Here is a 10000-nt window from a genome sequence, read left to right on the forward strand (position 1 = left end):
GCTCACGGTTTTGGGGGATCTCACATGAATTCCCATGAATCCTCTGACACGATTTTGGTCTGATGACTTCCCATGGATCGCCACCATCAGTGATGTCTTGACACCAAGAGTGCCCCCAAAACTGTACGTTGTCGGCAGGATTTGATGCGCGGGGAAACCCCAATGGATTTCTAGTCCATCGCCTTAAAAACTCGGCCACAACAACTTGCAAAGAACTTCGCCGATTATACCATTGTTTTTCAGTTGAAATGCAAGGGAAACTGCCAATTCAGTCAGCAACCATGAAGATCCAGGCAATTTCACCTGGATCTCCATTGTCACAGACGTCCTGACACCACAAGTGCCCCCAAAACTGCACGTTGTCGGCAGAATTTGAACCGGTTAGTTTGAACCTGTGTTAGCTTTATTTAGGAAGACCCATTGTGGCCCTTCGGGCTCACAACTACTTAGTGGGATTTCGGATGATCCATCGTGGTCACAGGCGTCCTGACACCATGACTGCCCCGAAAGACCAGTGGTTAAATTGCAAGGACAACTGCTTGCCAATTTAGTGATATTCAGGATGACCCACTGTGGTCCTTCCAGCTCACGACTTAGTGGGATTTAGGATGGTCCATCGTGGTCCTTCTGGCTGACCTATTTGCTCAGGTGTCTTGACACCACGAGTGCCCCCAAAACTGTGCGTTGTCGGCAGGATTTGATGTGCCGGGAAACCCCAAAGGATTTCTAATCCATCGCCTTAACCACTCGGCCACAACAAATTGTCACAAACGTAGAACCTCACAGATTATGCCGTTGTATATCAGTCGAAATGCAATGGAAAATGTTTGCCAAAAGCAACCATGAGACTTGTCAACTCGTGAGTGGTATTGCAGCTCACGGTTTTGGGGGATCTCACATGAATTCCCATGAATCCTCTGACACGATTTTGGTCTGATGACTTCCCATGGATCGCCACCATCAGTGATGTCTTGACACCAAGAGTGCCCCCAAAACTGTATGTTGTCGGCAAACCTCACAAGGTCACAGTTTTTTCCTGATCAGGGCACTGTTTTAGGTTGTGTGGATGATTGGTCTCAAGCGCCAGATTAAGACTCTTTTCTCTCAGAAGGCACTGCTTGAAATCCCACAGGTGGCATTTTCCTGGTCATGTCCATTATCCTCGACTGGAATGATGTGGCAGCAAACGACTGTCAGATTGTACAACACGGCTGAGTCCTTCATAAGAAGTCAGTGCTCAAGAGAGTCAGAGTTCATGTGAGAAGGTCCTTTCAGCAAAGGCCTTCTCAAACTATTTGCCAAGTCAGGACGTAAAGAGGGACTGTGCTGAAACCCGGGATTGAACCAGGGACCTTTAGATCTTCAGTCTAACGCTCTCCCAACTGAGCTATTTCAGCTGCAAAGGTGGTCGCACTGCTTTTTCCAGTGCAGGCAATTTCACCTAGATCTCTATTGTAACGGGCGTCCTTACACCATGACTGAAAAGGATTTCATGGATCCCCTGACATGTTTTTGGTCTGAGGATTTGCCATGGATCGCCACCGTCAGTGAAGTCTTGGCACCACGAGTGCCCCCAAAACTGTACGTTGTCGGCAGGATTTGAACCTGCGCGGGGAAACCCCAATGGATTTCTAGTCCATCGCCTTAACCACTCGGCCACAACAACTTGCAAAGAACTTCGCCGATTATACCGTTGTTTTTCAGTTGAAATGTCACAGACGTCCTGACACCACAAGTGCCCCCAAAACTGCACGTTGTCGGCAGAATTTGAACCGGTTAGTTTGAACCTGTGTTAGCTTTATTTAGGAAGACCCATTGTGGCCCTTCGGGGTCACAACTACTTAGTGGGATTTCGGATGATCCATCGTGGTCACAGGCGTCCTGACACCATGACTGCCCCGAAAGACCAGTGGTTAAATTGCAAGGACAACTGCTTGCCAATTTAGTGATATTCAGGATGACCCACTGTGGTCCTTCCAGCTCACGACTTAGTGGGATTTAGGATGGTCCATCGTGGTCCTTCTGGCTGACCTATTTGCTCAGGTGTCTTGACACCACGAGTGCCCCCAAAACTGTGCGTTGTCGGCAGGATTTGATGTGCGGGGAAACCCCAATGGATTTCTAGTCCATCGCCTTAAAAACTCGGCCACAACAAATTGTCACAAACGTAGAACCTCACAGATTATGCCAGTGTATATCAGTCGAAATGCAATGGAAAATGTTTGCCAAAAGCAACCATGAGACTTGTCAACTCGTGAGTGGTATTGCAGCTCACGGTTTTGGGGGATCTCACATGAATTCCCATGAATCCTCTGACACGATTTTGGTCTGATGACTTCCCATGGATCGCCACCATCAGTGATGTCTTGACACCAAGAGTGCCCCCAAAACTGTACGTTGTCGGCAGGATTTGATGCGCGGGGAAACCCCAATGGATTTCTAGTCCATCGCCTTAAAAACTCGGCCACAACAACTTGCAAAGAACTTCGCCGATTATACCATTGTTTTTCAGTTGAAATGCAAGGGAAACTGCCAATTCAGTCAGCAACCATGAAGATCCAGGCAATTTCACCTGGATCTCCATTGTCACAGACGTCCTGACACCACAAGTGCCCCCAAAACTGCACGTTGTCGGCAGAATTTGAACCGGTTAGTTTGAACCTGTGTTAGCTTTATTTAGGAAGACCCATTGTGGCCCTTCGGGCTCACAACTACTTAGTGGGATTTCGGATGATCCATCGTGGTCACAGGCGTCCTGACACCATGACTGCCCCGAAAGACCAGTGGTTAAATTGCAAGGACAACTGCTTGCCAATTTAGTGATATTCAGGATGACCCACTGTGGTCCTTCCAGCTCACGACTTAGTGGGATTTAGGATGGTCCATCGTGGTCCTTCTGGCTGACCTATTTGCTCAGGTGTCTTGACACCACGAGTGCCCCCAAAACTGTGCGTTGTCGGCAGGATTTGATGTGCCGGGAAACCCCAAAGGATTTCTAATCCATCGCCTTAACCACTCGGCCACAACAAATTGTCACAAACGTAGAACCTCACAGATTATGCCGTTGTATATCAGTCGAAATGCAATGGAAAATGTTTGCCAAAAGCAACCATGAGACTTGTCAACTCGTGAGTGGTATTGCAGCTCACGGTTTTGGGGGATCTCACATGAATTCCCATGAATCCTCTGACACGATTTTGGTCTGATGACTTCCCATGGATCGCCACCATCAGTGATGTCTTGACACCAAGAGTGCCCCCAAAACTGTACGTTGTCGGCAAACCTCACAAGGTCACAGTTTTTTCCTGATCAGGGCACTGTTTTAGGTTGTGTGGATGATTGGTCTCAAGCGCCAGATTAAGACTCTTTTCTCTCAGAAGGCACTGCTTGAAATCCCACAGGTGGCATTTTCCTGGTCATGTCCATTATCCTCGACTGGAATGATGTGGCAGCAAACGACTGTCAGATTGTACAACACGGCTGAGTCCTTCATAAGAAGTCAGTGCTCAAGAGAGTCAGAGTTCATGTGAGAAGGTCCTTTCAGCAAAGGCCTTCTCAAACTATTTGCCAAGTCAGGACGTAAAGAGGGACTGTGCTGAAACCCGGGATTGAACCAGGGACCTTTAGATCTTCAGTCTAACGCTCTCCCAACTGAGCTATTTCAGCTGCAAAGGTGGTCGCACTGCTTTTTCCAGTGCAGGCAATTTCACCTAGATCTCTATTGTAACGGGCGTCCTTACACCATGACTGAAAAGGATTTCATGGATCCCCTGACATGTTTTTGGTCTGAGGATTTGCCATGGATCGCCACCGTCAGTGAAGTCTTGGCACCACGAGTGCCCCCAAAACTGTACGTTGTCGGCAGGATTTGAACCTGCGCGGGGAAACCCCAATGGATTTCTAGTCCATCGCCTTAACCACTCGGCCACAACAACTTGCAAAGAACTTCGCCGATTATACCGTTGTTTTTCAGTTGAAATGTCACAGACGTCCTGACACCACAAGTGCCCCCAAAACTGCACGTTGTCGGCAGAATTTGAACCGGTTAGTTTGAACCTGTGTTAGCTTTATTTAGGAAGACCCATTGTGGCCCTTCGGGGTCACAACTACTTAGTGGGATTTCGGATGATCCATCGTGGTCACAGGCGTCCTGACACCATGACTGCCCCGAAAGACCAGTGGTTAAATTGCAAGGACAACTGCTTGCCAATTTAGTGATATTCAGGATGACCCACTGTGGTCCTTCCAGCTGACGACTTAGTGGGATTTAGGATGGTCCATCGTGGTCCTTCTGGCTGACCTATTTGCTCAGGTGTCTTGACACCACGAGTGCCCCCAAAACTGTGCGTTGTCGGCAGGATTTGATGTGCGGGGAAACCCCAATGGATTTCTAGTCCATCGCCTTAAAAACTCGGCCACAACAAATTGTCACAAACGTAGAACCTCACAGATTATGCCGGTGTATATCAGTCGAAATGCAATGGAAAATGTTTGCCAAAAGCAACCATGAGACTTGTCAACTCGTGAGTGGTATTGCAGCTCACGGTTTTGGGGGATCTCACATGAATTCCCATGAATCCTCTGACACGATTTTGGTCTGATGACTTCCCATGGATCGCCACCATCAGTGATGTCTTGACACCAAGAGTGCCCCCAAAACTGTACGTTGTCGGCAGGATTTGATGCGCGGGGAAACCCCAATGGATTTCTAGTCCATCGCCTTAAAAACTCGGCCACAACAACTTGCAAAGAACTTCGCCGATTATACCATTGTTTTTCAGTTGAAATGCAAGGGAAACTGCCAATTCAGTCAGCAACCATGAAGATCCAGGCAATTTCACCTGGATCTCCATTGTCACAGACGTCCTGACACCACAAGTGCCCCCAAAACTGCACGTTGTCGGCAGAATTTGAACCGGTTAGTTTGAACCTGTGTTAGCTTTATTTAGGAAGACCCATTGTGGCCCTTCGGGCTCACAACTACTTAGTGGGATTTCGGATGATCCATCGTGGTCACAGGCGTCCTGACACCATGACTGCCCCGAAAGACCAGTGGTTAAATTGCAAGGACAACTGCTTGCCAATTTAGTGATATTCAGGATGACCCACTGTGGTCCTTCCAGCTCACGACTTAGTGGGATTTAGGATGGTCCATCGTGGTCCTTCTGGCTGACCTATTTGCTCAGGTGTCTTGACACCACGAGTGCCCCCAAAACTGTGCGTTGTCGGCAGGATTTGATGTGCCGGGAAACCCCAAAGGATTTCTAATCCATCGCCTTAACCACTCGGCCACAACAAATTGTCACAAACGTAGAACCTCACAGATTATGCCGTTGTATATCAGTCGAAATGCAATGGAAAATGTTTGCCAAAAGCAACCATGAGACTTGTCAACTCGTGAGTGGTATTGCAGCTCACGGTTTTGGGGGATCTCACATGAATTCCCATGAATCCTCTGACACGATTTTGGTCTGATGACTTCCCATGGATCGCCACCATCAGTGATGTCTTGACACCAAGAGTGCCCCCAAAACTGTATGTTGTCGGCAAACCTCACAAGGTCACAGTTTTTTCCTGATCAGGGCACTGTTTTAGGTTGTGTGGATGATTGGTCTCAAGCGCCAGATTAAGACTCTTTTCTCTCAGAAGGCACTGCTTGAAATCCCACAGCTGGCATTTTCCTGGTCATGTCCATTATCCTCGACTGGAATGATGTGGCAGCAAACGACTGTCAGATTGTACAACACGGCTGAGTCCTTCATAAGAAGTCAGTGCTCAAGAGAGTCAGAGTTCATGTGAGAAGGTCCTTTCAGCAAAGGCCTTCTCAAACTATTTGCCAAGTCAGGACATAAAGAGGGACTGTGCTGAAACCCGGGATTGAACCAGGGACCTTTAGATCTTCAGTCTAACGCTCTCCCAACTGAGCTATTTCAGCTGCAAAGGTGGTCGCACCGCTTTTTCCAGTGCAGGCAATTTCACCTAGGTCTCTATTGTAACGGGCGTCCTTACACCATGACTGAAAAGGATTTCATGGATCCCCTGACATGTTTTTGGTCTGAGGATTTGCCATGGATCGCCACCGTCAGTGAAGTCTTGGCACCACGAGTGCCCCCAAAACTGTACGTTGTCGGCAGGATTTGAACCTGCGCGGGGAAACCCCAATGGATTTCTAGTACATCGCCTTAACCACTCGGCCACAACAACTTGCAAAGAACTTCGCCGATTATACCGTTGTTTTTCAGTTGAAATGTCACAGACGTCCTGACACCACAAGTGCCCCCAAAACTGCACGTTGTCGGCAGAATTTGAACCGGTTAGTTTGAACCTGTGTTAGCTTTATTTAGGAAGACCCATTGTGGCCCTTCGGGGTCACAACTACTTAGTGGGATTTCGGATGATCCATCGTGGTCACAGGCGTCCTGACACCATGACTGCCCCGAAAGACCAGTGGTTAAATTGCAAGGACAACTGCTTGCCAATTTAGTGATATTCAGGATGACCCACTGTGGTCCTTCCAGCTCACGAATTAGTGGGATTTAGGATGGTCCATCGTGGTCCTTCTGGCTGACCTATTTGCTCAGGTGTCTTGACACCACGAGTGCCCCCAAAACTGTGCGTTGTCGGCAGGATTTGATGTGCGGGGAAACCCCAATGGATTTCTAGTCCATCGCCTTAAAAACTCGGCCACAACAAATTGTCACAAACGTAGAACCTCACAGATTATGCCGTTGTATATCAGTCGAAATGCAATGGAAAATGTTTGCCAAAAGCAACCATGAGACTTGTCAACTCGTGAGTGGTATTGCAGCTCACGGTTTTGGGGGATCTCACATGAATTCCCATGAATCCTCTGACACGATTTTGGTCTGATGACTTCCCATGGATCGCCACCATCAGTGATGTCTTGACACCAAGAGTGCCCCCAAAACTGTACGTTGTCGGCAAACCTCACAAGGTCACAGTTTTTTCCTGATCAGGGCACTGTTTTAGGTTGTGTGGATGATTGGTCTCAAGCGCCAGATTAAGACTCTTTTCTCTCAGAAGGCACTGCTTGAAATCCCACAGCTGGCATTTTCCTGGTCATGTCCATTATCCTCGACTGGAATGATGTGGCAGCAAACGACTGTCAGATTGTACAACACGGCTGAGTCCTTCATAAGAAGTCAGTGCTCAAGAGAGTCAGAGTTCATGTGAGAAGGTCCTTTCAGCAAAGGCCTTCTCAAACTATTTGCCAAGTCAGGACGTAAAGAGGGACTGTGCTGAAACCCGGGATTGAACCAGGGACCTTTAGATCTTCAGTCTAACGCTCTCCCAACTGAGCTATTTCAGCTGCAAAGGTGGTCGCACTGCTTTTTCCAGTGCAGGCAATTTCACCTAGATCTCTATTGTAACGGGCGTCCTTACACCATGACTGAAAAGGATTTCATGGATCCCCTGACATGTTTTTGGTCTGAGGATTTGCCATGGATCGCCACCGTCAGTGAAGTCTTGGCACCACGAGTGCCCCCAAAACTGTACGTTGTCGGCAGGATTTGAACCTGCGCGGGGAAACCCCAATGGATTTCTAGTCCATCGCCTTAACCACTCGGCCACAACAACTTGCAAAGAACTTCGCCGATTATACCGTTGTTTTTCAGTTGAAATGTCACAGACGTCCTGACACCACAAGTGCCCCCAAAACTGCACGTTGTCGGCAGAATTTGAACCGGTTAGTTTGAACCTGTGTTAGCTTTATTTAGGAAGACCCATTGTGGCCCTTCGGGGTCACAACTACTTAGTGGGATTTCGGATGATCCATCGTGGTCACAGGCGTCCTGACACCATGACTGCCCCGAAAGACCAGTGGTTAAATTGCAAGGACAACTGCTTGCCAATTTAGTGATATTCAGGATGACCCACTGTGGTCCTTCCAGCTCACGACTTAGTGGGATTTAGGATGGTCCATCGTGGTCCTTCTGGCTGACCTATTTGCTCAGGTGTCTTGACACCACGAGTGCCCCCAAAACTGTGCGTTGTCGGCAGGATTTGATGTGCGGGGAAACCCCAATGGATTTCTAGTCCATCGCCTTAAAAACTCGGCCACAACAAATTGTCACAAACGTAGAACCTCACAGATTATGCCGGTGTATATCAGTCGAAATGCAATGGAAAATGTTTGCCAAAAGCAACCATGAGACTTGTCAACTCGTGAGTGGTATTGCAGCTCACGGTTTTGGGGGATCTCACATGAATTCCCATGAATCCTCTGACACGATTTTGGTCTGATGACTTCCCATGGATCGCCACCATCAGTGATGTCTTGACACCAAGAGTGCCCCCAAAACTGTACGTTGTCGGCAGGATTTGATGCGCGGGGAAACCCCAATGGATTTCTAGTCCATCGCCTTAAAAACTCGGCCACAACAACTTGCAAAGAACTTCGCCGATTATACCATTGTTTTTCAGTTGAAATGCAAGGGAAACTGCCAATTCAGTCAGCAACCATGAAGATCCAGGCAATTTCACCTGGATCTCCATTGTCACAGACGTCCTGACACCACAAGTGCCCCCAAAACTGCACGTTGTCGGCAGAATTTGAACCGGTTAGTTTGAACCTGTGTTAGCTTTATTTAGGAAGACCCATTGTGGCCCTTCGGGCTCACAACTACTTAGTGGGATTTCGGATGATCCATCGTGGTCACAGGCGTCCTGACACCATGACTGCCCCGAAAGACCAGTGGTTAAATTGCAAGGACAACTGCTTGCCAATTTAGTGATATTCAGGATGACCCACTGTGGTCCTTCCAGCTCACGACTTAGTGGGATTTAGGATGGTCCATCGTGGTCCTTCTGGCTGACCTATTTGCTCAGGTGTCTTGACACCACGAGTGCCCCCAAAACTGTGCGTTGTCGGCAGGATTTGATGTGCCGGGAAACCCCAAAGGATTTCTAATCCATCGCCTTAACCACTCGGCCACAACAAATTGTCACAAACGTAGAACCTCACAGATTATGCCGTTGTATATCAGTCGAAATGCAATGGAAAATGTTTGCCAAAAGCAACCATGAGACTTGTCAACTCGTGAGTGGTATTGCAGCTCACGGTTTTGGGGGATCTCACATGAATTCCCATGAATCCTCTGACACGATTTTGGTCTGATGACTTCCCATGGATCGCCACCATCAGTGATGTCTTGACACCAAGAGTGCCCCAAAAACTGTACGTTGTCGGCAAACCTCACAAGGTCACAGTTTTTTCCTGATCAGGGCACTGTTTTAGGTTGTGTGGATGATTGGTCTCAAGCGCCAGATTAAGACTCTTTTCTCTCAGAAGGCACTGCTTGAAATCCCACAGCTGGCATTTTCCTGGTCATGTCCATTATCCTCGACTGGAATGATGTGGCAGCAAAGGACTGTCAGATTGTACAACACGGCTGAGCCCTTCATAAGAAGTCAGTGCTCAAGAGAGTCAGAGTTCATGTGAGAAGGTCCTTTCAGCAAAGGCCTTCTCAAACTATTTGCCAAGTCAGGACGTAAAGAGGGACTGTGCTGAAACCCGGGATTGAACCAGGGACCTTTAGATCTTCAGTCTAACGCTCTCCCAACTGAGCTATTTCAGCTGCAAAGGTGGTCGCACTGCTTTTTCCAGTGCAGGCAATTTCACCTAGATCTCTATTGTAACGGGCGTCCTTACACCATGACTGAAAAGGATTTCATGGATCCCCTGACATGTTTTTGGTCTGAGGATTTGCCATGGATCGCCACCGTCAGTGAAGTCTTGGCACCACGAGTGCCCCCAAAACTGTACGTTGTCGGCAGGATTTGAACCTGCGCGGGGAAACCCCAATGGATTTCTAGTCCATCGCCTTAACCACTCGGCCACAACAACTTGCAAAGAACTTAGCCGATTATACCGTTGTTTTTCAGTTGAAATGTCACAGACGTCCTGACACCACAAGTGCCCCCAAAACTGCACGTTGTCGGCAGAATTTGAGCCGGTTAGTTTGAACCTGTGTTAGCT

At 48.2% G+C, this 10000-nt stretch overlaps 9 non-coding genes across 9 annotated transcripts; all 9 read right to left on the reverse strand.

Moving 5' to 3' along the window:
- Positions 1–1324: 1324 nt before the first annotated feature.
- trnaf-gaa (transfer RNA phenylalanine (anticodon GAA)) lies at positions 1325–1397 on the reverse strand. Its single transcript has one exon. It is a non-coding gene; the product is annotated as a tRNA-Phe (tRNA).
- Positions 1398–1584: 187 nt separating this feature from the next.
- On the reverse strand, positions 1585–1666 carry trnas-aga (transfer RNA serine (anticodon AGA)). Its single transcript has one exon. It is a non-coding gene; the product is annotated as a tRNA-Ser (tRNA).
- A 1927-nt stretch (positions 1667–3593) lies between these two features.
- Positions 3594–3666, reverse strand: trnaf-gaa (transfer RNA phenylalanine (anticodon GAA)). The gene has a single exon. It is a non-coding gene; the product is annotated as a tRNA-Phe (tRNA).
- Positions 3667–3853: 187 nt separating this feature from the next.
- Positions 3854–3935, reverse strand: trnas-aga (transfer RNA serine (anticodon AGA)). Its single transcript has one exon. It is a non-coding gene; the product is annotated as a tRNA-Ser (tRNA).
- Positions 3936–5862: 1927 nt separating this feature from the next.
- trnaf-gaa (transfer RNA phenylalanine (anticodon GAA)) lies at positions 5863–5935 on the reverse strand. Its single transcript has one exon. It is a non-coding gene; the product is annotated as a tRNA-Phe (tRNA).
- Positions 5936–7257: 1322 nt separating this feature from the next.
- On the reverse strand, positions 7258–7330 carry trnaf-gaa (transfer RNA phenylalanine (anticodon GAA)). The gene has a single exon. It is a non-coding gene; the product is annotated as a tRNA-Phe (tRNA).
- Positions 7331–7517: 187 nt separating this feature from the next.
- Positions 7518–7599, reverse strand: trnas-aga (transfer RNA serine (anticodon AGA)). Its single transcript has one exon. It is a non-coding gene; the product is annotated as a tRNA-Ser (tRNA).
- Positions 7600–9526: 1927 nt separating this feature from the next.
- trnaf-gaa (transfer RNA phenylalanine (anticodon GAA)) lies at positions 9527–9599 on the reverse strand. The gene has a single exon. It is a non-coding gene; the product is annotated as a tRNA-Phe (tRNA).
- A 187-nt stretch (positions 9600–9786) lies between these two features.
- Positions 9787–9868, reverse strand: trnas-aga (transfer RNA serine (anticodon AGA)). Its single transcript has one exon. It is a non-coding gene; the product is annotated as a tRNA-Ser (tRNA).
- Between the last annotated feature and the right edge of the window lie 132 nt (positions 9869–10000).

Source organism: Doryrhamphus excisus, chromosome 3, assembly GCF_030265055.1.
Source record: "Doryrhamphus excisus isolate RoL2022-K1 chromosome 3, RoL_Dexc_1.0, whole genome shotgun sequence".
NCBI lineage: Eukaryota > Metazoa > Chordata > Actinopteri > Syngnathiformes > Syngnathidae > Doryrhamphus > Doryrhamphus excisus.